Source organism: Canis lupus, chromosome 5, assembly GCF_048164855.1.
Source record: "Canis lupus baileyi chromosome 5, mCanLup2.hap1, whole genome shotgun sequence".
Taxonomy (NCBI): domain Eukaryota; kingdom Metazoa; phylum Chordata; class Mammalia; order Carnivora; family Canidae; genus Canis; species Canis lupus.
Window position 1 is genome coordinate 55,139,170 of NC_132842.1, and position 27,586 is coordinate 55,166,755.

Genomic DNA, 27,586 nt, shown 5'->3' on the forward strand with positions numbered 1-27,586 from the left:
CTGAAGATACAGGAGCTGGTGACACAGAGAACCTGAGGCTATTGTCCAGGGGGATCTGTGTGAGAAGAGCACGGCTTGGCGATGAAGCACCCGCTTTGGTTATGTGCATTTCTAGAAATGGTTTGTGTATTCAACCTGATGTTGAGATGCGCCAATGTTCAAAAGGTAGGCAACATAGGAAGAATCTGGAATTTTTTTTCTGATTTGCACCTTAAAAAAAAAAAAAAAACTATTGTAGAAAAAAATTTTAAGGGAAAGAAAAAAAGCTAGTAAGTAGAAAAGCTTAGAAAATAAAGAAGTCCCACCACTTTTGGGGCACCCAGCTGGCACAGTCAGTAGAGCATAGGACTCTTGATCTCAGGGTCGTGAGTTCAAGCCCCATGTTGAGGATTTATTTAAAAATAAATAAAGTCCCACTACTATCAATTCAACTCCCTGGTGGGATATACTGTTGGGAATATAACTTTCTGGGCTTTTTACGATACATATAATCATTTTTAAATTGTCTACTTTAATACTTTAAATGTTCTTTTTTTTTTTTTTTTTAGGATTTTATTTGAGAGACAGTGAGTGAGAGAGCCCACCAGCAGGAGCAGAGGGGGAGGAGGGAGAGGGAGAGGGAGAAGCAGGTTCCCCTCCTAGGCAAGGAACCTGATGTGGGGCTCGATCTTAGGACCCCAGGATCATGACCTGAGCTAAAGGCAGACTCGTTACCGGCTGAGCCACCCAGGCATCCCTTTAAAAGTGTTTTTAAAGAAAAGTATCTGAGAGATGACACCAGCATGTGATAGAGCAGTTCTCCTGCCCTAGAAAAGCTGGGAGTGGTCAAAGGTAGGAGGGATGGTGCAGCCTAGCAGATGGAGAAGGTGGACTTTTGAGCTCGCTACAACCAAGACTCCGTTCCTTCCTGTGTGATCTTGACCGTTGAACCTCTCGAAGCATCAGCTTCCTTATCTGTGACATGGTGATACCACTACTACCCGATGAAACTGTTGTAAAAACTAGAGCGATGTATGTCAGATACCAGGGAGGTGCTGGTTGGATAAGCCGTGGCTGGATATTCAAAATAAACTTTTCATTGAGTTTCATTGAGGTAGGTAACGAGTTGGCTGTTTTAAAGGTACAATATCAAAGTGACCATTTGATAATACCAGTAATAAAAGGCTTTTTCAGACAGTATATAGGTCGTGCGTTTATTGTCGAAAATTTAGAAAATGAAGCTAAGCTCATACTTCCCCTTCCAAACACACACAAAATTGCCAATACTTCTACCCCAGAGATAGTCCCCGGTAACACTTTGGAGCATATCCTTCCATTCTCATCTCACTCGGGCATGTACTTCTATACATACATAAAGAGTTTTGGTAGCCACAAAATGTTTTTTTGAATTATATAATATGTTGTGTTTTAACTAATAATAAGCCAGCTGATTCCATTTTTCTGAATTTAGAGTTTTTGTTCTCCATTTTAATGCAATTCATAATTGTTTTAAAGTTTTTGATGTTCACATTATAAAAAGCAAGGAATGGGCGTTAAATCTAGGTTCAAGCCGTGCAACTTTAGGCAAGTCACTTAACTCCTCTGAGCAATGGGAGCCGATGAGATTTAAAAAAAAAAAAAAACCTGAAATCATACCGTGAATGAAAATTCTCAGACGCCTGGGTGGCTCAGTGGTTGAGCATCTCCCTTTGGCTCAGGTTATGACCCCGGGGTCCTGGGATCGAGTCCTGCATCGGGCTCCCTGCAGGAAGCTGGCTTCTCCCTCTGCCTGTGTCTCTGCCTCTCTCTGTGTGTCTCTCACGAATAAATAAATAAAATCTTTAAAAAAAAAAAAAGGAAAGAAAATTATCTGTGAAAACGTTGACATTTAATTTTACATTTTTGGTTCTGATAATGTAGTTGGTAAGAACTTTTCATTAGCAGAAGTACAGTTTGTTATCAACAACGAGCTACTGATGAGTGCATTGATCCTATAATCCAGGCTTCTTTGGAAATCTGTATATTCTGGTGCAGCCTTTACCATCTCTACAATGGCTTTTGAAACATTCAAATAACATTTCCATTTCAACTGTTTGACTTGACAAAGCCACAAGGTTTGATGCCAGTTCCAAAGAATGAAAAGAGACGAGAAGGCTGGAGAACGGGAGACGTATCTTCCAACTAACACGGTGTAGATTTGGCACCTTCCTCTCTTCTTTACACCAAAGGGAAAAAAGGCCACCAGATATGAGAAGCTTATCACGCACCTCACCCCCGGATACGTATTTAAAGACGTAATTCTGTTTGCCCTGTGATTTGTTTAATGGATAACCCTACCGTTTCACTGCTTTGGAGAAATTACAAGTTTTGCAAGACGTTAGACCCCTCCTAGGCATTAACCAGGACAGTTGGGATTGTAAGTAGCGTGCAGTTTCTCTTTTTACACCCAGCACCCTTTTGTGCTATCAAGGAAAATGATATATCTATTTTTAATGTTTATTAGAAGTATCGTTAACATATGATGTATTAGTTTCAGGCGTACAACATAGGGATTCAGCAGTTTTAAACATTGCGGAATGCCTTCCATGGTAAGTGCAGTCACCACACAAAGTCACTACAATATTACTGACTTTGTTCCCTATGCTGTCCTCTTCATCTCTGTGACTTCTTTGGTTTCTAATGAGGTTTGTACCCTTATTTCCCCTCACCTATTTTGCCTATCCCCTCACCTCCACTCCCTGTAGCAACCACAAGTTTATTTTCTATATTCATTAGTTCCTGCTTGTCTTTAGCTTTCTTTTTTTTTTTTTTAAGATTTTATTTATTTATTCATGAGAGAGAGAGAGAGAGAGGCAGAGACACAGAGGGAGAAGCAGGCTCCATGCAGGGAGCCCGACGTGGGACTCGATCCTGGGACCCCAGGATCATGTCCCGGGCCGAAGGCAGGCACCAAACCGCTGAGCCACCCAGGGATCCCCTTGTCTTTAGCTTCCACTTGTAAGTGAAGTTTTATGGTATTCTATGTCTTTCTCTGACTTAGTACACTTAGCATCATACCCTCTGGGTCCACGTTGTTGCAAATAGCAAGATTTCATTCTTTTTTTTTTTTTTAATGGCTGAGTTATATTTCGTTGTACATGTACACCACCACGTCTTATTTATCCATTCATCTATCGATGGACCCAGGTTGCTTTCCTATCTGGGCTGTTGTAAATAATGTTGCAATACATGTAGGGGTGCATATGTATTTTCAAGTTGGTGTGTTCACTTTCTTTGGATAAATACCCAGCAGTAGAATTATTGGGTCATATGGGACTTCTTTTTTAACTTTTTTTTTAAAGATTTTATTTACTTATTCATGAAAGACACAGAGAGAGGCAGAGACACAGGCAGAGGGAGAAGCAGACTCCCTGTGGGGAGCCCAATGTGGGATTCGATCCCAGGACCCCAGGATCACACTGTGAGCCGGGAGGCAGACGCTCAACCGCTGAGCCACCCAAGCATCCCATGAGGTTTGTAAGTTTGAACACCATGATGGGTGTGGAGACTACTTAAAATTTTTAAAAAAATTTTTTAAAAGTCTATTCAGGTTCTCTACCCATTCTTAATCAGATGATTTGAGGTTTTGGTGTTGTATGAGTTCTTAATATATTTAGGATATTTACCCCTTTTCAGCTATATCGTGACTAAATATCCTCTCCCATTCAGTAGGTTGCTGAATTGCTGCTGAATTTAGTAGGTTTTCATTTTGTTTATGGTTTCCTTCACTGTGCAAAAGTTTTTTAGTTTAACGTAGCCCCAATTATTTATTTTTTGCTTTTGTTTCCCTTACATGGGACATATCCAGGAAAATATTGCTAAGGTCAATGTCCATGAGTACACTGCCTATGTTTTCTTTGAGGAGTCTAATGGCTTCAGGTCTCATATTTAACTCTTTAATCCATCTTGTGTGTATTTTTGTGTCTGGTCTAAGCGGTCCAGTTTCATTCTTTGCCTGTCGCTGTCCAGATTTCCCAGCACCACTTTTGGAGAGACTGTCTTTACTCCCATTGTATATCCTTTTTTTTTTTTTTTAAGATTTTATTTATTCATGAGAAACACAGAGAGAGAGAGAGAGAGAGAGAGAGAGACAGGCAGAGGGAGAAGCAGGCTCCACGCAGGGAACCCGACATGGGACTCGATCCCGGAACTCCAGGATCATGCCCTGGGCCGAAGGCAGGCGCCAAACCACTGAGCCACCCAGAGATCCCCCTCATTGTATATTCTTGCCTTCATTGTCACAGACTGGCCATATAAGTGTGGGTTTATTGGGCTCTGTATCCTATTCCGTTGATCTGTGTATCTGCTTTTCTGTGCCAGTACCATCCTGTTTTGATTATCATAACTTTGTAGTATGGCTTGAAGGCTGGTGTTGCGATTCCTACAGCTTGTCTCTTCTTTCTCAAGATTGCTTTGGCTCCTCAGAGTCTTTTGTGACTTCGTAAGGATTTTGTTGTTATTGTTGTTCAGTAAAAACAATAGATATTTGTAATCACCATTTAAGAAAATTTTTTATTTATTCATGAGAGACACAGACAGAGGCAGAGACATAGGCAGAGGGAGCAGCAGGCTCCCCGCAGGGAGCCCGATGCGGGACTCGATCCCAGGACTCCAGGATCACACCCTGGGCCAAAGGCAGACACTCAACCACTGAGCCACCCAGGTGTCCCCCTGTAATCACCATTTATGGGAGAATTTGGTTAGGAGGAATTAGCAGCCAGAGTGTTCTTAGTTGTAAGTGACAGAAACCAAAGTGGGTTGCTTTAAGGATAAGAGGAATTCACTAGCATCTGCTCTGTAGCTTGCAGCGTCGCTGGGATGGCTCAGGAGATGAATCGGAGGCTCTGCAGTAGGAGCAATGTCCAAAATGTCACCTCCCGTCCCCTCTGCTGAGCACAGCTCTGCTGCTCCTGATGCTCTGTGTGTGCCAAATGCACCACCAACTCTGCCATCCGTGGATGCCGGAAGGACTCGTGACTCGGATCCAGGTGATTCAGAGGGACAGGTGGCTTGAGGCAAGCGAGTCACGTGCCCTGCTCTGCTTACAAAGGAGAGACTAGGACAGCAAGGGCCGTTTAAGTTTCAGTACGTGGGCTGGGCCTCCCAACAGAGAAGCATCACTTGGGAAACTCGCCAAGTGAGTGAAGGGATTTGGATGCTGACAGCAAAGGAAAACAAATACCACCCACAGAATAGTAGTTGTCCTAATTGTGGACGTAGTCAGGGACTTACCCTACTATTTATGAATCATCCAGATACACAAAAGATGGCCAGTGCCAGGATGTCTTTAACCTTAGTGCTTCCAGGACTGAGAGAAAAGGGAGGAAGGGTCCCCACTAATTTCCTAGACATGGGAGCTGTGTTCCTGAACTCTAGGTTTGAAAATCAGAAAACACTATCACCCAAAAGGCATTTTAGTGCAGTAATTTCCTGGCCTTGCCAGAACAGGTCAAAATTTTCCTATTATATGCTCCAACACACCTGTACCTCTTGTGAAAACGAGTAGGAACGTTTACCAGAAGACATGTCCGAGAATGTTCTCAGCAGCTTTATACAGGGTAGCCCGAAACTGGCACCAGCCCAGATGCCTGTCAACAGGGGGGCTGTGGAGGGGCTCCTGGGCGGCTCAATCCTCTGAGCGTCCAACTCTTGCTTTCGGCTCAGGTTGTGATCTCGGGGCGTGAGATGGGGCCTCACCCTGGGCTCCCTGCTCATCAGGGAGTCTGCTTGGGATCCTCTCCCTTCGCCCCTCCCCTCACTCACATGCACTTTCTCTTTCTCTCTCTCTCAATAAATCAATAAAATTAGGGAAAAAACCCAGTAGAGTCGTGAAAATAAGAATAAATTATAATAGGGGCACCTGCATGGCTCAGTTGGGTAAGCGTCTGCCTTTGGCTTAGGTCATGATCCCAGGGTCCTGGGATGGAGTGCCCAGTCGAGCAGGGACTCTGCTTCTCCCTTTCCCGCTGCTTCTCCCTCTCCCTCTGCTTCTCCGTATCCCTCTGCTTCTCCCGTTCCCTCTGCCCACAATCCCGGCCCACCCACCCCCCACACTCTTGCACACGCATATGTTCTCTCTCTCTCACACACTCACTCAATCTATCTTGAGTAAATAACTAAAATCTTTCTTAAAAAAGAATAAATTATGATACAGTCATAGGATATGACTGAGCAATAAAAAAAAGGGGACGAATGCCTGTTACATGTAAAACACGACACACTGTTGAACAAAAGCTGGACAAGCATGCATGCTGCACAATTTGATATATCTAAAGCCTCCAAACGTGCAAAATTAAACAAGGATGACCTATAAATAGGGATGACTTCAGGAAAGCCAGTTATTTAATTTATTTATTCTTTGAAGTAGTCTCCACACCCAACCTGGGGCTTGAACTCACAACCCTGAGATCAGGGTCACATGCTCTACCAACTGAGCCAGGCAGGCGCCCCTTTAAAAAAAAAAAAATTTGTTTCAAGAGAGCCTGTTATTAACTGGAAAGGGGTTGGAGGGAGCATTCTGGGGTACAAGAATGTTCTATATACTGTTCTTGACGGTAGTTACATGGGTGCATATGTATTCAAATATTTATGTCACTCTACCCTTGAGGTTCACTCACTTTTTTTTTTTTTTTAAGATTTTATTTATTTAGGGGCAGCCCGGGTGGCTCAGTGGTTTAACGCCACCTTCAGCCTGGGGTGTGATCCTGGAGACCCGGGATCGAGTCCCACATCAGGCTCCCTGCATGGAGCCTGCTTCTCCCTCTGCCTGTGTCTCTGCCGATCTCTCGCTCTCTCTCTTTGTGTCTCTCATGAATAAATAAATAAATAAAATATTTAAAAAATAAAACAGGGATCCCTGGGTGGCGCAGCGGTTTAGCGCCTGCCTTTGGCCCAGGGCACGATCCTGGAGACCCGGGATCGAATCCCACGTCGGGCTCCCGGTGCATGGAGCCTGCTTCTCCCTCTGCCTCTGTCTCTGCCTCTCTCTCTCTCTCTCTCTCTCTCTCTCTCTGTGACTATCATAAATAAATAAAAATTAAAAAAAATTTTTTTAAATAAAACAAACCAAAAAAAAAGATTTTATTTATATGGGACTCGATCCTAGGTCTCCAGGATCACACCCCGGGCTGAAGGTGGCGCTAAACCGCTGAGCCACCCGGGCTGCCCAAGGTTCACTCACTTTTTGCAGATAACTTAATGTCTGTTCTATATTGATAAAAATAATTATTTTAAAATTTTAATCTCTGCTGGTGGAATTCAGAATGGAGATTACGTCTAAGAGATGGTGACGGCTGGGAAGAGTCATGACAGAGCCTCCTGGGGGTTACGCCTTGATCTGGATGCTTAGACCTGAGTATGTACCTGGATAAAAATCCATCCGGCTGAGCCCCTAAAATTAGCTCTTTTTAACTGTACCTACGCAATACCTCAATTTTTAACAATCATGTGTGTTTGAAGAAAAATATGTTCCCACTTTAGAGCATCGATATAAACGTAGAAATGCAATCCTTTCATAAAGTGAACTCTGCTTGGCATCCTGCTTGGTGTCCGGAGAGCATTTATAGCTACAGCAACACCCTAGTTTTACCAGTGTCGGCGTAATGGGTCCTGCTTGAAATCCAAGATTGTGTTTGTGACCTTGAACCAAGTCCCACCTCTGAGATGCCAGATACCAACCATTCCCTTCACCTTCTCCTCCAAAGCAGCTCCCAGACAGAAGACTCACAGACGAACGAACCTAAACATCCTTTCTCTTCGGACATTATGGTATCGGGGCCTGTGCGGTATCTCTGCGCAGTGTCCCCGACTGTCCGTAAGGAGTGAGAAGCGGCAGCCCCCTCGCCACCTAAGTCCTGTTTGTGTGGGAAGCCCGCCAGCGTGGTTGGTGTGCAAGCATGCAAGCGTGTCTGCGGGCTGCTCTTGCCCCAGGCAAGCCCACGGGACCAGGGGGCACGACTAGGCCCCGTGACCTTCAAAAGTACTTGGAAGGTGTGTTCCTTGACTGTGACTCAAGCACCTCCCGTGTACAAAGCAGAGGCTTTGCTCACACCACTTGTGAGACCTCTGCATGTTTCTTCCTTGCACGGAAGTCATTTGTGCGCCTTGTGCCCAGGAACTTTGTTGGAAGCTGCAGCAGAATGACTGAGTACCGGGCCCAAATCCTGCCAAGGCCGCTTACTTGCTGTGTGACCTTAGTGAAGTGACTGCACCTCCTTGTGCCTCAGGTTCCTTAATGTATAATGAGAATACGATCACTTTCCCCTTAAGGCCTTTGCAAAGATTAATTGAACTAAAATACGTGAGGCACACTTAGGACAGTGTCTTCATACATGGTAGTGGAGAAAACATTGATAAATTATTATTTTTCATAAAATGTGCTTTTTTTTTCTAACATTGTCTTTATGCCAATGAATTCTCTTTGCTCGTGATGGGGTACTTGCTTATTCACTCACCTGTTGCTGGATGCGGATTATTTCCATCCCTTGGCTATTATAGTGAATAATGTTACTATGACTATTGAGATGTTTGAATCCCCACTTTCACTTGTTTGGGTTTTATATGTAGGGATGAGATCACTGGATCATACGGTAATTCTATGTTTGATTTTTTTTAGGAACCACTAAACTATTTTCCATGGTGGTTGCACCATCTTGGATTCCCACTAACAGTGCATGAGTTCCAATCTCTCCACATTCTTACCAACACTTGTTGCTTTATTTTTTCTTCAAATGGCCATCCTATTGGGTATGATGCAATATCTCATGATGGTTTTGATTTATGTTTCCCTAAGGGCTACTAACGTTGAGCATCTTTTCATGTGCTTATTGGTCACATGTGTATCTTCCATGGAGAAATGTCTGTTTAAGGCCTTTGCCCCCTGGCAGCCCGGGTTGCTCAATGGTTTGGCACCGCCTTCAGCCCAGAGCCTGATCCTGGCGACCCGGGATCGAGTCCCACATCAGGCTCCCTGCATGGAGCCAGTTTCTCCCACTGCCTATGACTCTGCCTCTCTCTCTCCCTGTGTCTCTCATGAATAAATAAATAAAATGTTTTAAAAAAAAAAGGCCTTTGCCCCTATTTTATTGGTTTTGTTGTTGTTGTTGTTGAGTCATAAAAGTTCATTATGTATTCTGGACTTGATTTAGTTTTGAACTTGGCTGAATCCATACTTGTTCATCATAAAATCTATAAGACTCCAGAAAATACTCTTAATTATATTATCTTTAGAAGCACAATATTAAATAATATAATCTGATGGGTACCTTCAGACTCTGTGTTTCCTGTGTACCATGGTGCCCAAGCCTGCGGTTGGCCTCTGTACTCTAAGCTACATGTACTCAGTGTCCAAGAAGTGGTACAAAATGAAGGGAGAAGTTTCAGAGGTGTTCCCAGCTCAGAGTGGGCGAAGGAGTGCCCCAGTGTATTATTCAAAGGTCTTGTAGGTCAAAAGAGTCTGAAGCAAATAGAGTCTATGCTTGGTGAATATCCTGTAAGACATAAGAATGAAATTAGGAGTCCATTGTGGCAGAGCGCTTTCAGAGACATTGAGGGATGGACATTTAAATATATAAATATTGGGGATCCCTGGGTGGCTCAGCAGTTTAACGCCTGCCTTTGGCTCAGGATGTGATCCTGGAATCCCAGGATTGAGTCCCACATCAGGCTCCCTGTGTGGAGCCTGCTTCTCCCTCTACCTGTGTCTCTGCCTCTCTCTCTCTCTCTCTCTCTCTCTGTGTTTCTCATGAATAAATAAATAAAATCTTAAAAAAAAAATATATATATATATAGACGCCTGAGGGGGCACAGCAGTTGAGCGTCTCTGCCTTCGACTCAGAGCGTGATCGCTGGATCTGGGATCAAGTCCCACATTGGGCTCCTTGTGGGGGGCCTGCTTTTCCCTCTGCCTGTGTCTCTGCCTTTCTCTGTGTGTCTCTCATGAATAAATAAAATCTTTTTTTTTTAAATAAAATCTTAAATAAATGAATATATACATATTGACTAAGAGAATATGAAAGTAGTTATTCAGAAGTGAGTATTGGGGGCTAAAATTTAAAAACTTTAAAAAAATACCCAATTATCCTTTTCACCCTTGGAGCTGGATTTAGAAATGCTGTCTTTCTTTTCTTTTTTTTTTAAAGGATTTTATTTATTTAATCATGAGAGACACAGAAAGAGAGGCAGAGACACAGGCAGAGGGAGAAGCAGGCTCCTCGCAGGGAGCCCCATGGGGAACTCGATCCCGGGTCTCTGGGATCACACCCTGAGCCAAAGGCAGACGCTCAACCCCTGAGATACCCCGGCGTCCCTAGAAATGCTGTCTTATGGGAATATTGCAGGTGGCAGAGTTATTTTAAGAGGCAATGTAAATATTTAGTTTGTGCTGTGACCTTTGCCTTGTTTGTAGTCTAGTTTAAGCCTTTAGACTGAAGACAAGATACAAGCATTTAAGTGTTGAGAGAGCGGCGTGAACGTTACGGATAACTGCTGCGCAATGCTGACAAAGATGGACCCTTTCAAAATAGCAACACAGAAATTGGTTATATCTAATTTTATAGAAAGCGATTTTTATCTAGCTATTTCATTATAATCATTCAACATCTGTTCCAAAGAAGAAGACGGAAAGTGATTTAAAAACTCTACCAAGGGGATCCCTGGGTGCCTCAGTGGTTGAGCGTCTGCCTTCAGCCCAGGGCGTGATCCTGGAGACCAGGGATCGAGTCCCACGTCGGGCTCCCTGCATGGAGCCTGCTTCTCCCGCTGCCTGTGTCTCTGCCTCTGCCTCAGTGTCTCTCATGAATAAATAAATAAAATCCTTTAAAAAATTTAAAAAGGACTGAAATCTCATGTATTTGGCTATCACGTATGCACTTTAATATATTAAACTGTAAAGAGAAAAGTGGAGTGGGGACAGAAGGCAAATATTTACTTATTAAATCTTTGCCAGGAGGAGGCTGAGAAGTAGAAAAAGCTCTGTAAATGTTTGTTTTTGTTTCCATTTAAAATCCCCAAACTTTGTTACTTTGCCAGGTTTGAAAGCATGCCTTTTCTGAGGGGCTGGGGTGGTGGAAATCGGAGGGTAAGGCCCGCCAGTTCAAAAGACCCGGAGCAGTGTTATTTCCTTTTCTTCACAAGCTTTAAAATCTGTGGACAGCTAACATGAGTTCCCAAGGCTAAAGAGAGGATGTGGCGTCACTACTTTTATTCTCCCCAACATCCAGTAAAACGAGTACCAGGTTTTCCATTCTCAATATTTCTCAAAACCCTCGCCTCCAGAGGCCTTCTATTCATTTATTCAGTCAATTTATTGACCACCTGGGCAGCCCCAATGGCGCAGCTGTTTAGTCCCACCTGCAGCCCGGGGTATGATCCTGGAGACCTGTGATCGAGTCCCACGTCCGGCTCTCTGCATGGAGCCTGCTTCTCCCTCTGCCTGGGCCTCTGCCTCTCTCTCTCTGTGTCTCTATGAATAAATAAATAAAATCTTAAAAAAAAATTTATTGGCCACCTACTCTGTGTCAGGCTCCAGTAGCCACTGGGGACCCTGGTAAAATCAGACTCTGGTGGAGAACCCAGTAGAGCTTAACGTTCCAGCTGATGGCTCCCCAAGGAAACCAAACCCAAAACACCACCACTCCACATGGCACCCATCATCCCCCCTCCCACCCCGCAGCACACACACTTCTCCCTTTAAAAAAAAAATTATTTATTCATGAGAGACACAGAGAGAGAGGCAGAGACACAGGCAGGGGGAGCAGGCTCCATGCAGGGAGCCTGACGTGGGACTCGATCTCGGGTCTCCAGGATCACGCCCCGAGCCAAAGGCAGACGCTCATCCACTGAGCCACCCAGGTGCCCCCACACTCCTCCCCTTTTTACAGATGAAGACGCACAGAGTTGGAATCGCTACATAACGAGCCTTAGGTCACAGAGTCGGCGATGGGCTGGAATTCTTTACGATTTTTATCCCTTAATCATCCAAAGAGTGTGGATCATCTGCCATCCGCTGGGCATCTCCCCAGGATACAGTGGTGAGCAGAAAGGAAAAGGTTCCTGCTGTCACGCAGTTTGTATTCGAGTGAAGCTGACCAATAGTAAATAGAGTATCAGAGAGGAATTGGGATGGCAGAGAGAGCAGCTGCATGGCTACCTAACACCGGGCCACTTTACAATTTTTTTTGTTTTTTTAATTCCAGGAAATTAACATCCAATGTTATATTGGTCTCAGGTGTTCAGTACAGCGTTCAGCCTTTCTCTTCAGTGCTCAGTGCTCATCAGGGTAAGAGTACTTCTAGGCAAGGCCACTTGCAGCCTCTGAACCTCTGTAAACGTACCTTGTGTTTTACACCTCAGTGCATTTTCCCGGCCGGAGTGATTAAGAGCAAAACCTTCAGTAGGATCAGACTACTTTTCCGGAACAGGCCAGAAAAGAAGCTGGATCTATTCGTTGTAATAAAGTACTACACACTGAATGGCTTAGAACAACAGAAATGTATTGTGGCGCAGCTCTGGAGGCTGGGCGTCCAAAATCAACGTGACCGCAGGGCCATGTTCCCTCTGAAACCCATGGGGGGGGAGTCTTTCTTTGTCTCTCTCCTCGGATCTGGTGGTTTGTGGCAATCCTGGGCCTTTCTCGGCTTCCAGCTACCAGCTACAGCACATGGATTTCCGCCTCTGTGGTCACATGGTGTCTTCCCTGCATCTCTATCTCTGTCTCGTCTCTTCTCATAAGGACAGGCAGCCGTGTTGGGTTCAGGACCCACCCGACCTAGTAGGACATGATTTTATCTCAACTCTATCTACAAGGTCTCTATTCCCAAATAAGGTTACATTCTAAGGTACCTGGAGGTTAGTCCATCCAATGTTGCCATGAAGATATATCTTATTTTCATATAGTCAAATTTATTGGTCTTTAGGAGGTTTTGACTCACTCTTAGAAAGGCCTTCCCTGATATGAAAATCTAGATGGAGAAGGTCACAGATATGGTGGCTGTTAGGATGGGAAAGCTGACACCCGTACCTGCAGGTCTGATATGTGCATCTATAACTGTGCATGCGGCTGAAGAAGAAGGATACAAAAAGCAGCTAGTAAAACCAGAGCAGCTCCCATATATACTATACCACCTCTCCAGTCTAAATACATTGAAGAGCAGCCTGGTCGTTTACAAATGGGCTTTGCATCCATCTGCACTACAACTAGTCATCATATTGGCTGGTGCAAGGGTGCTTATGGGTTTGTGAAAAATGGGATAATGGATTCAGTACAATTTGGAAAAGATGTGTATGTCTATCTGAAGAATCCACCTCGAGATTTTCTTCCAAAAATTGGAGTGATTACTGTTTCAGGATTGGCAGGCTTGGTTTCAGCAAGAAAAGGTTCTAGTTTTTTTTTTAATTATTATTATTTAAGATTTTATTTATTTATTCATGAGAGACAGAGAGAGAGAGGCAGAGACACAGGCAGACAGAGAAGCAGGCTCCCCACAGGTAGCCCGATGCGGTACTTGATCCTGGGACCCTGGGATCAGGCCCTGTGCCAAAGGCAGGTGCTGAACCACTGAGCCACCCAGGCATCCCAACTGGCTACTTTAGGAGCAGCTGTTTGCTCCTCCAGTCCAGTCAGTAATAATTGCAAAGGTAACTTGGAAAAAGGCATACACTACAAGTGAGCCAATTTATGAAGCAGTTAAATCATTGTGGACAAAAATCAACAAAAAAGAGTCCTTTCCTAAACCTAAAGAAAAATCTAAGTTAGGAAATTCTGCTGAAATAGAAATACCTGCAAAAACAACTGACAGCCTGAAATACTCAGTTTCTTTGCCAATTGAACTCATCTCCGAAACAGAAAATCAGAATCCACCTCAGGTGCTACACAGTTTATGCCTGACCCCAAGCTCATGGATCACGGGCAGTCCCACCCAGAAGATGTAGATATGTAAGGTACTAGAAGCTGAATAGTCTGCACAGAGAGCTGCAAGATGTATGAAGTTGAAAATAATGAAAAAAAAAATGATGGGGATCCCTGGGTGGTTCAGCAGTTTAGCGCCTGCCTTTGACCCAGAGCGTGATCCTGGGGTCCCGGGATGGAGTCCCACATCCGGCTCCCCATACGGAGCCTCCTTCTCCCTCTGCCTGTGTGTGTTTGTGTGCCTCTCTCTGAGTCTCTCATGAATAAGTAAATAAAATCTTTTTTAAAAATCATGTAAAGGGCAACTGTAACAGAGAGTATCACTTTTTTTTCCTTAGTATAACTTTTAAGCAAAGTTTTTCCTTCACATCTTTTTTTTTAAATTTTTATTTATTTATGATAGTCACACAGAGAGAGAGGCAGAGACACAGGCAGAGAGAGAGAAGCAGGCTCCATGCACCGGGAGCCCGACGTGGGATTCGATCCCGGGTCTCCAGGATCGCGCCCTGGGCCAAAGGCAGGCGCCAAACCGCTGTGCCACCCAGGGATCCCTCCTTCACATCTTCTAATACAATGTACAGTTTGACCAGTCACATAAGGAATTAAAACACAAATTGTAAATTTAATCCAAACAATATTAAATGGTTGGTGAAGAGGCAGAAGTAGAAGTTTTGGGATGGATTTCATAATTTTTAAGAATTTTTTATTAAAAAAATAGAGTGAATACATAGATACTGATGAAATATGAATGTGTGTATATAAATGTTTATACAGATACACATACTTATTTGTTTTAGATTTTTCAAATTACTGTTACTTAATTAGAATGGGGTATAGAAGGACCATTTCTTTTTCTTTTCTTTTTCTTTTTTAGGACCCTTCATTTTTCATCCCTCAGAGCTGGAATAAAATATCCATATTTTATGACCAAAACAAAAAACAAACAAAAAAAAAAAAAAAAAGAAAGAAAGAAAGAAAAGAAAAGAAAAGAAAAGAAAGAAAAAAAAGAAAGTCCTTCCCTTCTTTGAGACTAAAATAAAATTTTTCCATGGTTTATGTTTATGTTGTCATTTTTTATGAGTAATTCTGTGATCCATCTGAAATTTATTTGAGTGTACTGTAGCTCAACGTATGCAATACCCCATGTCCCCCATAACCCCCCAAAACAAACACCAAAGAGCAAAAGAAAAGTGACAGATGGCAAACCAGGAAAAAAAATCTGTTACTCATAGTGCAAAGGGCTAATTTAATTAACATATAGAGTCTCTATAAATCAATAAAGATGAATAACACGATAGAAAATTTGCAAAGGGTTGAGGTTGTTCACTGAAAAATAACAAATGGCTCTTAAACACATGCAAAGATGCTCAGCTTACCTCACTGATATCAGATAATGCAAATTAAAATTATACCAAAATGCTATTTTGTCATTTATCAGAGTGCCAAAGATTTGATAACCCATTGGGTTTTCCCAAACGCAGAGTTTGGGAAACTGTCATTTACATTTTTATCAAAAGGAGTGCAAATCGCTATATCCTCTACAGGTGGCAATTTGGCAATTTCAATAAAAACTAAAATTGAACATATTCTCTGGGTGTCTAGAAGATGCCCTTGCAGTACCAGGAAGGAGAGCACATTCTTATCAGTGAAGATAGAAAGTTGATGCCAAGACGAGTCTGCACAAACAAATTTTACTATAACAACCCTTATATTCCATATTTCCCCCCACATAGTTCCTACGTACTACCGCACAATTTACCACCCCTAGAAGGCCAAACTCCTTTCTTTACTCATTACCCTACAATTTATCATACTTTGTTAAAATTATATAATAAGAGGGGTGCCAGGTGACTCAGTTAAGCATCTGCCACAGGCTCAGATTGTGATCCCAGGGTCCTGTGGGATCAAGCCCCACATCCGGCTCCCTGCTCAGTGGGTTTTCTGGGGTTGTTTTTAGAGTGGATATAAGGTGGTATCTGTCAATTTGACTTGCATTTCCCTAATGATGAGTGATGTGGAGCATCTTTCCATGTGCATATCGGGCCATTTCTGTGTATTTGGCAAAATGCCCTGTGAAGTCCTTTGCCCATTTTTTAATTGGGTTGTTTGTTTTCTGTTGTTGAGTTTTAGGACTTCTTTCTATAATCTGGATATTAGTCCCTTATCAGATCTACATTTCACAAATATTTTCTCCCATTCCTGGGTTGCCTTTTTACTCTATTGCTAGTGACCTTTGGCTCACAAAAGGTTTTAATTTTAATGAAATCCAACTCACCCATGTTTTCTTTTGTTGCCTATACCTCTGGTGTCATAGCTAAGAAACCACTGCCAAATCCAACGTCGTGAAACTTTTCTTCTATCTTTTCTTCTAAGTGTTTTGTAGTTATAGCTCTTATTTTCAGTCTTTCATCCATTTTGAGTTATTTTTTTTATATAGTATAAGGTAGGCATGCAACTTCATTTCCTTGCCTATGGATATCCAGTTTCTCAATATCATTTGTTGAAAAAACCTTTCTTTTTCTTCTTTCTTTCTTTCTTTCTTTCTTTCTTTCTTTCTTTCTTTCTTTCTTCTTTCTTTCATTTTATTTATTCATTTGAGATAGAGAACACAAGCAGGGGACAGAGGGAGAGGCAGAAGCAATCTCCCCTTGGAACAGGGAGCCCAATGCAGGGTTCAATGCCAGGACCCCGGGATCATGACCTGAGCGGAAGATGCTTAATTGACTGAGCCACCTAGGCTCCCTGAAAAGACTGTCCTTTCCCCGGTAATTAGTCTTGATGTCCTTTCTAAAATAGCAATATATTTTAAACAAAAAAATAAATGTCAATATTACATCACAACATGATACCACACTATAGACTAAGGGTATCATTAATATGCTTTTCCTCATACACAAATTAAGGAAGGTATTTGCTAGGTACATAACATAAAATCACTTAGCATTTATTTGATAACGGAAGAATATGAGTTTGCTCACATTGATTTTCTATTGTAAAACAATGTCTTCTAAATTTAAAAATAACCCAGTGGTTTATTACATTTAATCTGGATCCCAGGTCATGTGTTATACAAGTAGCACAAATTCATGAAAAGCATGTAAACAATGAAATGTCATACGCACATTTCTAGGGAATTACCAAAACATCTGATTTAGCCATACAGGTGTAAAAGAGTTCTATTAGAATGCAAACCATACACATCTTAAAATCTGGTTCCTTGAAAATTATGTCTCCAAAATGTTAGTGGTACAAAAAAAAAAAAGCCTTAAAAAACTATATGGTTAGCAAAGCAACACACAAAATCGACAATGATAAAGCTAGACTAGCAATAATTGACATTTCAAGGAAAGACTAAGCCAACCTAATACCTGGAGACCAGTCTGAGTCAACATTGATAATGCACCCTAACAAAACCTTCTAGCTGGAAAACTAAGGAATTCCAACTATCCGGGTAATTGCATAGTGGGAGCTTTGCAAATTGGCTGGCAACTCAACTGCTCAGCATGATGCTGGATCAAGTTCTGGGTAAACTTGAGTGAAGGGCCAATACTCTGGTTTATGAATAGCAAAGATGAGTTACCTTTAATTATTCTAATGACTAAACAATAAAAAATTCTGATGACTTGGTGTTCTACAAAAATTTACTCCTTAAAAAGAAAAAAGGAAGTCCTGCATTTTTGAACGCAGGAATTTGGGATTAGTGGACACCCCTGGTAGGAGGTGCACTTAAGAGAGCAAAAGGAACTCGGAGAGGGTGTGTGATGTGGGGAAAGGGGAGGGAGTGGAGGACAGAAAAACAAGGTTGACTCTAAAGACCCTTCGAGAAGGTTGAAGTAGCCTAAATAGTCTCAGTAAAAAACAGAGCTCTGTTGAGGCAAGCCTGAAAGAATGTGAAGGCTACACAGGGTGTGAGGATGCTGAAGTGCGCTGGGGTAGCAAGTAGAGTGCTCTTTGGAATTTAAAGCTGTTTGAAAAGCATTTTTAGGGGGAATGATGAGGGAATATATTTAACAACTCGACAGATACCATTTTTACTTTTATCTTCCTTTCACAACAGATACTTTTATATTTATGTGATCCTTGTTTTTTTTTTTTAATTTTAAGATTTTATTTATTCATGAGAGACACACAGAGAGAGGCAGAGACACTGACAGAGGAAGAAGAAGGCTCCCTGGGGGGGCCATTCGTACTGGATCCCTGGACCCTCGATCCAGGCACCCCCTGGAGTCACTACTTGAGCCAAAGGCAGATGGTCAACCACGGAGCCACCTGGGGCCCAAACTGTGTGTTCCTATCAGAAGCTAGAGGCGCAGGAACCACAGGCGCCCGTGGCATAGATCATGCGTTCATTAGTCTTGTATTCCCCCCAGACTGAGCTACATGAGCAGCTTAGAATTAAATATTGCATAAATAACTACTACTGGCACTTTCTACTTTCCAAACCTTTTATAATAATAATGGACGTTTCAATAAATATATAGTAAAAATAATGTGTGATAAAACCTTTTAATATAATAGACATTCTTTTATCATTACTGGTAAAGACAGATTAAATGACTCGCTTAAAGTCACATAGCAGGTTTCTGGAGCACCTGGGTAGTTCAGCTGGTTAAGCGACCAACTCTTGGTTTTGGCTCAGGTCAAGCTCTCAAGGTGCTGGGCTAGAGCACCCCCCCCCCTTCTCTCCTTCTCCCTCTCCCTTTGCCCCGCCCCCAGCACACCTGCTCTTTCTCTTAAATAAATAAAGCTTAAAAAAATTACCTAGCTGGTGTAACTGGGTCTCCTGGCTTCTAGTCCAGTTCCCATGGGAAGTCTTCTTCTTTTCTTCGCTCTTGCTGCCATGACTGATGTCACAGGGGAAGGAAAGGGAAGGGAGACGGTTCAGTCATCATTTCACCACTTCTTAGGAGGCCTAATATGGTTTTGTCCCTCGAGGATCCTGGTAGTGGTAGGTCACTAGGTGCGTCTATCTTTCAGCAATTGTATGTGTGTATAATGGATTACTCTTACCCATGTGTACTCTTACTTTGTTGAGTCATGCAATCCGCCAAAGGAAACCTCACATATTGTCTTCTTTCTTAATTTTATTTTTTTTTAAAGATTTAAAAAATTATTTTGAGAGAGAGAAGCAGTGATGGAGAGGGGCAGAGGGAGAGGGAGAGGCAGAGACCAAGTGGGGAGCCCAACACGGACTCGATCCCAGGACCCTGAGATCATGAGCTGAGCTAAGGCAGTCGCTTAACCAACTGAGCCACCCAGGCGCCCCTCTATTTTATAGGTATAATACAAATCACACTCTAGAATAGTTCTCTTCTTGAGCTGTGATCCAGCTGGAAGCTGGTCACCCTGCTCCTCGGTAGTCAGCACCCATCCTACAACCTCATATCAAGTCCACACCCCGAAAAGGCAGAGCCAACAGGGCCAAGAACTGGAGCCTAGAGCTCACTCTGCATTTCCAGTTATATGAGATAAAACCCTCTCTCACTGCCATATTATTTCAAGTGCTTCGAAAATGTTTGTTGTGGTTGCATGGAGCTGAAACGGTCCTGATAGAGGCAATACACACACCTAATAAATGTCCGTTGATGAATATTTCTTTTGTGCCAGGAATAACCCTTCCAGGGTGGGAATCATCACCCTCATTTTCTAGATAGAGAAATGAAGCCTCAGCAGGTTAAGTGATTTGCTTCAGGCCACAGAACTGCCATATAGTGAATTTGGACATCGAACTAGGATCTTGTGGTGCTGTGAGTCCCTTACCTGCCACACAAGTGAAGGGAGGAAGGTCCTCATTTAGGACCAGTCCAGCTTCCAGCTGGTGGCTTGAGGTGTGAGTTCCTGAGACAATCATTGGCCAAAGAACCGGGATTATATTTAGCCATAAACCACACCCCGGAAACTGGGCTGGAGGCAGCCTGTCCTGAAGGCTCTAGCTGCTGGGGAGCGGGAACGGAAGACTGAAATAGATGTTGAGTGAGCAAAGGAAAGGAGTGACGAAAACTGGGAAATACTCGGTTCTGTTTGGTGTTCCTGCACCAGCCACTGTGGTGGGTGTTGTGGACCTAAGGACCTCACAGTTTTGTAGAGGGGCAGGCATCTAAAAGGCATGGTCCCAGGGCCCCAGGGGGGCTCAGTCAGTTAAGTATCTGCTCAGGTCATGAGCCTGGGGTCGAGTCCCTGGTGGGGCTCCTTGCTCAGCAGGGAGTCTGCTCCTCCCTCTCTCTCTGCCCCTCCCTCTGCTCCAGCTCTTTTATGCTCTCTCTCTCAAATACATTTTTTTTTTTTTATAATAGTCACACAGAGAGAGAGGCAGAGACATAGGCAGAGGGAGAAGCAGGCTCCATGCACCAGGAGCCCGACGTGGGATTCGACCCCAGGTCTCCAGGATCGCGCCCTGGGCCAAAGGCCCGCACTAAACCGCTGCGCCACCCAGGGATCCCTGTCAAGTACATTTTAAAAAGATCTTTACAAAGCAGGGTCCTATGATGATGGCGTGGATTTGGGTCAGAAAGGAGTGTATTTTTGAACCCCAGCCTTTTTTTTTTTTAATTTTTTATTTATTTATGATAGTCACAGAGAGAGAGAGAGAGAGGCAGAGACACAGGCAGAGGGAGAAGCAGGCTCCATGCACCGGTAGCCCGACGTGGGATTTGATCCCAGATCTCCAGGATCGCGCCCTGGGTCAAAGGCAGGTGCCAAACCGCTGCGCCACCCAGGGATCCCTGAACCCCAGCCTTATCTAGCTGTGTAATTTGAAGCAAATCTTTATCATCTATGAAACTAGATTTTCTTATCTACAAGATGGGGTTAATATTTAACTCGTGATGTTGTAGTGACACAGAAAAGTTGGTTGATAGCACCTGCTATTTCTCTCCTTACAATGCCCAAGATGTACGGGGGCACAGAAAGAAAGGAAGTCATCTCCCGGCAGCCGAGTTCCGGAATCACAAGTTTGAGAGCACAGCCTCCAGGTGACACTTGGAATAATATCTACTTATTTCTGTCAAAAGGCTGTATTTTTTTACTTGACCTCATGTCAATAAAAATAGCCAAATTGCCCTACTGAAAATTCTTAAAGCTCAAAGCAACTTTGATTGTTGCAAGTGGCACTCTGATGACCTAATATTGTGCATAATTCCCTTGTATGGAAAGGAACAAATATTTGATATTCATCTTCATTGTTTGCTGTGGGTTGGTTTCCTGTTATTTTTTTCCCTCTGTCTAGAGGAAGGGAGTAAAGGAAACTTCCTGGTTAACTTGCTACTGTAAGGAACATGTTTGGAAAAAAAATAAGCACAGAGGGCAAGAGTAGAGTTTCTCTTTGCGATCATTACCAGGATAGTAATGGGGACAGTTTTTTGAAGTGTTGACGGTTGTCCATTTACTCAACGTAATAGAAGTGCAAAGTACCAGAAAGGGTGGCCCACCGGGAGCCCAGAAAAGTCAGAAGGGGAGCTCCCCTCCAATCCGCGTACAGTCTAGAAGGATGGGCCTCAGCATGTAATCCAAGTTAGAGAGTGATTTAACACTCAACAGCCCAAAGATTTAGGTACATTGAATTTTGGAATGTGTGCCGAATGGGGAGAAGCCACTTTTTATTTTACTTACTGATTTTTCTTTTTCTTTTCTTTTTTTTTTTTAAAGATTTTAATTATTTATTCATGAGACACACACACACAGAGAGAGAGAGAGAGAGAGAGAGAGAGAGACAGGCAGAGGGCAAAGCAAGCTCCATGAAGGGAGCTCGACGTGGGACTCGATCCCAGGTCTCCAGGATCACGCCCTGGGCTGAAGGCAGGCGCCAAACCCTGAGCCACCCGGGCTGCCCTTATTTTTATTTTCTTAAAGATTTTATTTATTTATTAATGAGAAACACAGAGAGAGAGGCAGAAACATAGGCAGAGGGAGAAGCAGGCTCCATGCACAGAGCCCGACGTGGGACTCGATCTTGGGACCCCAGGATCACACCTTGAGCCAAAGGCAGGTGCTCAACCACCGAGCCACCCAGGTGTCCCAAGAAGCCACTTTTTAAAGAAGAGGAGAAATTAAGGTTTGTTTGTTTGTTTGTTTGTTTTTAATAGAACAAGTGGTAGCTCAGTCTGAAAGCCATGGCAGTGTTTTAATACATGAACCTGCAGACACAAGGGCAGGAGGAGAACATTCCAGAAAGAGGAATTAGGGTGAGCAAAGGGCAAGTCACAGAGACAGAGTAGGAAGAGCACCTGGGCGCCAGGTGAGCAGTTGCACCTAGAAGAGTGTTCTTAGGGGATCCCCAGGTAGCTCAGCGGTTTGGCCTCTGCCTTTGGCCCAGGGTGTGATCCTGGAGTCCTGGGATCAAGTCCCACATCGGGCTCCCTGCATGGAGCCTGCTTCTCCCTCTGCCTGTCTCTCTACCTGTCTCTCTCTGTGTCTCTCATAAATAAAAAGATAAAATCTTAAAAAAAAAAAAAAGAAGAGCGCTCTTACCTTCAGCGCTCACACAGCCCTTACGTGTCCTTTTATTTTATTAGTTTTTACTTGTGTAAGTGTACATCTCATCGCCTGGGCTGCGTGAGGAGAGCCCCATACAAACCTACGCTTTGCTCTCTCCCAGCATCACCTGCCCTCCTCAGTAAGTAAACACTCGGCACCTATATCATGCAGGTAAGGGAAGTGGCTGACTTTTTAAAGGCAGCACAGAAAACAGTTGTATCACAAAAAGGAAACTTTCTGGGGTACCTGGGGGGGCTCAGCAGTTGAGCGTCTGCCTTCGGCTCAGGGTGTGACCCCGGGGTCCCAGGATCGAGTCCCACATCGGGCTCCCTGCAGGGAGCCTGCTTCTCCCTCTGCCTGTGTCTCTCTCTCTCTCTCTCTCTCTCTGTGTCTCATAAATAAATAAACAACAACAACAACAAGAATTTTTTAAGGGAAGGTACCACCTGATGCAAAGTTAGCATCATTCCTCCTGGGACAACTTCACAGCCTCCACGCCTCATGGTGACGTGGGGCACGAAGTCCAGGACACCACCTGTCTAGTGTTGTTGCCAATGAAGTTTCCTCTAAATCTAACATTTGGCCTGAGGGAAGGGGCATGCAAATCCCAATGGTGCGACATTCAACAGGACAACTGGACCAGATTCTTTTTAAAAACAACATTGTCAAAAAAAAAATAAAAAAAATAAAATAAAATAAAAATAAAAACAACATTGTCATGAAAGACAAAACTGTTAATGAGACTGTTCAAGAATTAAAGAGACTGAAGAGACAGGACAATGAAATGCAAGGAATGATGGAGACTGGCTCCGGCATTTAAAACAACATCAGCGACAGGGGCGCCCATGTGGCTCAGTGGGCTGAGTGTGGCTGAGCTGGTTGAGGGTGGCCCAGGGGGTTGAGCGCCCCACTCTTGGTTTGGGGTCGGGTAGTGATCTGCATCCTGAGATGGGCCCTGCACCAGGCCCCGTGCTCAGCTGGAGCCTGCTTTTCTCACTCTCTCCCTCACCTTCTCCCCCTCCCGGCTCACGCCCGAGCTCTCTCTCTTTCTTCCTCTCAAATACATAATAAAATCTTCAAACAACAACAAACCATAAAAGACATTTTTAGAACAACTGGAGCTACGTGGGCCTGTCCTACATATGAGATAAGATTATGTATTAGTGTTCATTTTCGGGGGTCTGTTAACAGTGGGGTGGTTGTTGTGGTCTGAAGGCTTCTCTCTCCCCACTGCCCCCCCCCCACATTAAAAAAATCCTAAGCAACCTAGTGGTGTCGGGAGGTGGGGCCTTCGGGGGGGTGACCAGGTCTTGAGGGTGGACCCCTCCTGGATGATGAGCCTGCCCTCCCAGAAGGCCCCAGAGGGAGCTCGCCAGCCCTCTTCACCCCACCAAGAGAAAGCTGCTATTGGCAACCAGGGAGCCGGTTCTCTCCAGAACCTGACCTGCCCCCTCCCCTGACCGTGCTGGCGCCCTGATCTCAGACTTCATGCTCCAAACCTGAGAAGTAAACTTGGGTTGTTCATAACACACCCCGTCTAGTGTACCGTGTCACAGCAGCACACCTGACTGTGGCTGTACATGTAAGACAACGTCTGGGTTCTTGGGAATTCTTGCTCAAGTTTGCGGGGTATACCACCCCCCCGTCTGAAAGTAAGTTTTAAGAGGCTGAACCAAAAAAGGATCAACAAGTATCAGTGGTTGAGAAAAAAATTACTATGCGTACATTAGCGTGTGCGTGTGTGTGTGTGTGCACACGCGTGCCCGCAAGGGCAAATATCAGCAGTCTTAGCAACTGGTGAATTTAGGGGAAGGCTATAGCCCATGGTGCTATGTTCTCGACTTTTTTGTTAGTTTGAATTTTCCAGCACGGTCACTTAGGAGAAAAGGAAACTCTTTTTTCTAATTGTCAAAAAGAACACATGCTCATTCACTGAGAAATTTCAAAAAACATAGAAAAAGTGTGAAAAATAGTCATATGATGATTGCAGAAGTCCCCTTGCTGTCGCCCTCTCGAGGCAGCTCGCACCAATCTTTCTAATTAAGATGAGTGTAGGAAGAGAAGTAGGAGGCGGTTCGCATTTCTGGAGATCCTATCCCTTGGTTTCCGATGGCCCTGGCCCTCTAGTTCGGTTTAGTCCTTTCTGTTCAGAAGCTACGCATTTCAAAGAGAAGCCCTCAAGTGTTACCCAAAAGTATTTTTAAAAAACCAAAAAACAAGAAAATGCTTACATCGACAATTACAATTCCCCCAAATGCTAAAACATAAATTTCTTGCTCTGAAAGAAAGCAAGAAATGTGGCTAAAACACTCCAAAGCCTTCCCGGTGGGTTAGATGAAAACACCCTCCACCTCGCACAGGCCTCAGCTCCCCTTCTCCTGGTCTCCTGTTCTTTGAAGGTGTAAAATGGCCCTCGATTTTGGTTTTGCCTTAGGATATTCCTGGCCCAGACCTCTGTAAGGCTGGCTCCTTCTCATCATTAAAGTCTCAGCTCAGATGTCACCTCCTCCAGCCACAGGTGTCCAGCCATCCTAGGTAGCTCCCATGCACTGCCTTTCCCGGCCTCTCTGTCCCTTCGCCCGTCTCACTTCCTCTTCCTCTTCTTCTTCTTCTTCCTTTTTTTTTTTTTTTTTTTGTTTTAAGTTAGTTAGCTAGTTTATTTGTTTATGTAAGCTCTACCCCCAAAGCAGGGCTCGAACTCCCAACCTGGAGATGGAGAGTCACATGTTCCTCCATGAAGTGAGACAGGTGCCCCGGCCCCTTTCACCTCTTTGTCTTCATCACTATTCGACATTATTCTCTTGTTCACTTTTGGTTTAATCATCTTTGCTTTAAGCCTTCTCCTACCTGAATGTCAGCCTCCGTGAGGGGCCCTGTGTGTCTTGAGTCCATTGTATCTCCAGGGCTTGGAACGGGGTCTGGTGTATAGTTGGGAGTGAGTAAATTTTTTTTTTTTTTTGAGTAAATATTTTTTGAGTGACTACATATTCCCTTCCACGAACAGTTCGCAGACGTGCCACCCGGGCCACACCCCGTGTGGGGTAGTGCCAACATTTCAGGAGCCGTAGTGTTCCTGTCGTAGGCTCCTAAAGTTTCTGCTAATTGATCCCCAAACAAAATCAGAAAAGCTGCCCAGGAGAGGCTCCCAAACCGAATAAAAGGAGAATTGTAACTCATCGCCAACAAAATGTCAAGGGAAGCTTGTGATCGGCTAAGAGTTCCATCCCGGTTCCAGTGACCTTTCTAGGATTAGGATTTCTTGTGATAAGTTAAGGACTATTTCCAGTGCCTTTTTTTTTTTTTTAAGATTAATTTATTTATCCTAGAGAGAGAGCATGAGTGGGAGGGGTGGGGGGTGCAGAGGGAGAGGGAGAGAACCCTCAAGCGGGGTCCCTGTTGAAAGCGGATCCTGACTCAGGGATGGATCCCAGGACCTCGAGACCACAACCTGAGCCAAAATCAAGGGTCAGACGCTCAACCCAGCGAGCCCCCCAGGCGTCCTTATTATTGGTATCTCTTTTAAGTTTGGGGACACAAGAGGTAAAGGGGCCCATGAAGTTACAATTAGATATAAGAACACAATGTTTGCAGTATTTGGTTAATGTTTACTTTTTCCTCTTTCTTTTTTTGAGCATGAAAGATTCAGGAAGGTCAGTTCCTGAAAGAACCTGCAAGACCAATTTCCCAGGGCAATGGATGACCGATACGGTTAAAACAGTAATCAGCCAAAAAAAAAAAAAAAAAACAAAAACAAATCAGCCCCACGTCTCTTTTCTGGCCTCCTCCGCATAATTGTGGCAGCGCTCTGTCTCAGATTGACGCCCTCCCTCTCTCCCTTCAGATGATGGTCTCAATTTACCCTGATCCTAGAAAGTTCTTTTCTGCTTGTATTCGAGGAATTTTTTTCACAAAACAAAACAAACTAAATGTAGGTCTCCAACCAACTGTTAAGAATGCCTCTAAAGTATTCTTTAGAACATTCATTATTGGGGCACCCGGGTGGCTCAGGGGTTGAGTGGCTGCCTCGGCTCAGGCCGTGACCCCGGGGTCCTGGGATCGAGTCCCGCATTGGGCTCCCCACCTGGAGCCTGCTTCTCCCTCTTCCTGTGTCTCTGCCTCTCTGTTTCTAACATGAATAAATAAATAAATAAAATCTTAAAAAAATAAAAATAAATAAAATGTTCATTATGGAAGATAAAGTCTCCACAAAAAGTGCATCGAACATACCTGTAGTTTGATAAATGTTATAAAAGTAATAGCCATGTGGCTTGCACCTGAGTAAATGGAATATTGCCAGCACCCCAAGCACATCTCACTCTTCTCTTCCACTCTTACCTTTATTTTCTTAAGAAAGATAACAATGAAAAAAAATTTTTTTTAAAATTTTAAAAATTTAAAAAAATAAAAAAAGAAAGATAACAATGTCTTTGCTTTTCTTTGTATTTTTGCCACTTAATGTTTAGAATTCCCAAGTGATACAAGGTAGTTTTGCCTGTTTTTGAACCTTATATAAATGGAGTCATACTGTGTTTTTTTGAGCGAGGGTTGGCTTGTTTATTTTGTTCAATATATTTGAAAGACTCAACACATTGTTGGAAGAACTGCTAATTGGCTCATTTTTATCCATAATACTCCATGGTAGACATTTTTTTAGGGTTGGATTTTTTGTTTTTTGGGTTTTTTCCCCCTATAGCTGCAACTCTGAGGTCTTTCTATGGGTAGGTGGTTTAAAGGAATTTGAGTATTTTTTTAGAGAGGAAAAAATAAAGCAGTTCTAGAGTATAGTAACACTGTTAAGACATTAGTTCTGGAATTAGATTACGTGGGCTGAATCCCAACTCTTAAAATTAGCAGACGTTTTGAGTAGACGAAGGAAAATTTTCTGAGCTTTAGATATCTCCACACGGGGGAATTACTTGTAGCATAAGATCGTTCTAAGGATCAAAAAAAAAAAAGAAAGTCCATAAAACGGAACAGAGCCTGGCACAGGATAGTGATGGTGTTTGCAATTATTGTCACTCCACTTGTTGAAGTTCCCATCCAGGTACTCTCTCTGTTTAACCTTGGATCCTTCCAGGAGGATCTTGCTTAATACATAGGAATTTAGGCAATAAAGCTTTACTCACCATGTCTCATCATCCTCTCAGAAATTGCCTTCCCAGTGACTTCCTCAAGAATTCCTCCATAAAT

The 27,586-nt window shown here is 43.5% G+C and overlaps 2 long non-coding RNA genes and 1 pseudogene across 2 annotated transcripts; 2 read left to right on the forward strand and 1 right to left on the reverse strand.

The window, feature by feature from the left end:
- Nucleotides 1-1,822: 1,822 nt before the first annotated feature.
- LOC140633745 (uncharacterized) lies at nucleotides 1,823-9,663 on the forward strand. The gene is made up of 3 exons (XR_012031340.1): nucleotides 1,823-2,395; nucleotides 2,510-2,567; nucleotides 7,280-9,663. It is a non-coding gene; the product is annotated as an uncharacterized lncRNA (long non-coding RNA).
- Nucleotides 9,007-25,320, reverse strand: LOC140633744 (uncharacterized). Its single transcript, XR_012031339.1, has 3 exons — nucleotides 25,244-25,320; nucleotides 18,686-18,768; nucleotides 9,007-9,506 (listed from the first exon to the last, which is right to left on the reverse strand). It is a non-coding gene; the product is annotated as an uncharacterized lncRNA (long non-coding RNA).
- LOC140632989 (MICOS complex subunit MIC27-like) lies at nucleotides 11,911-13,955 on the forward strand (annotated as a pseudogene).
- Nucleotides 25,321-27,586: the final 2,266 nt, after the last annotated feature.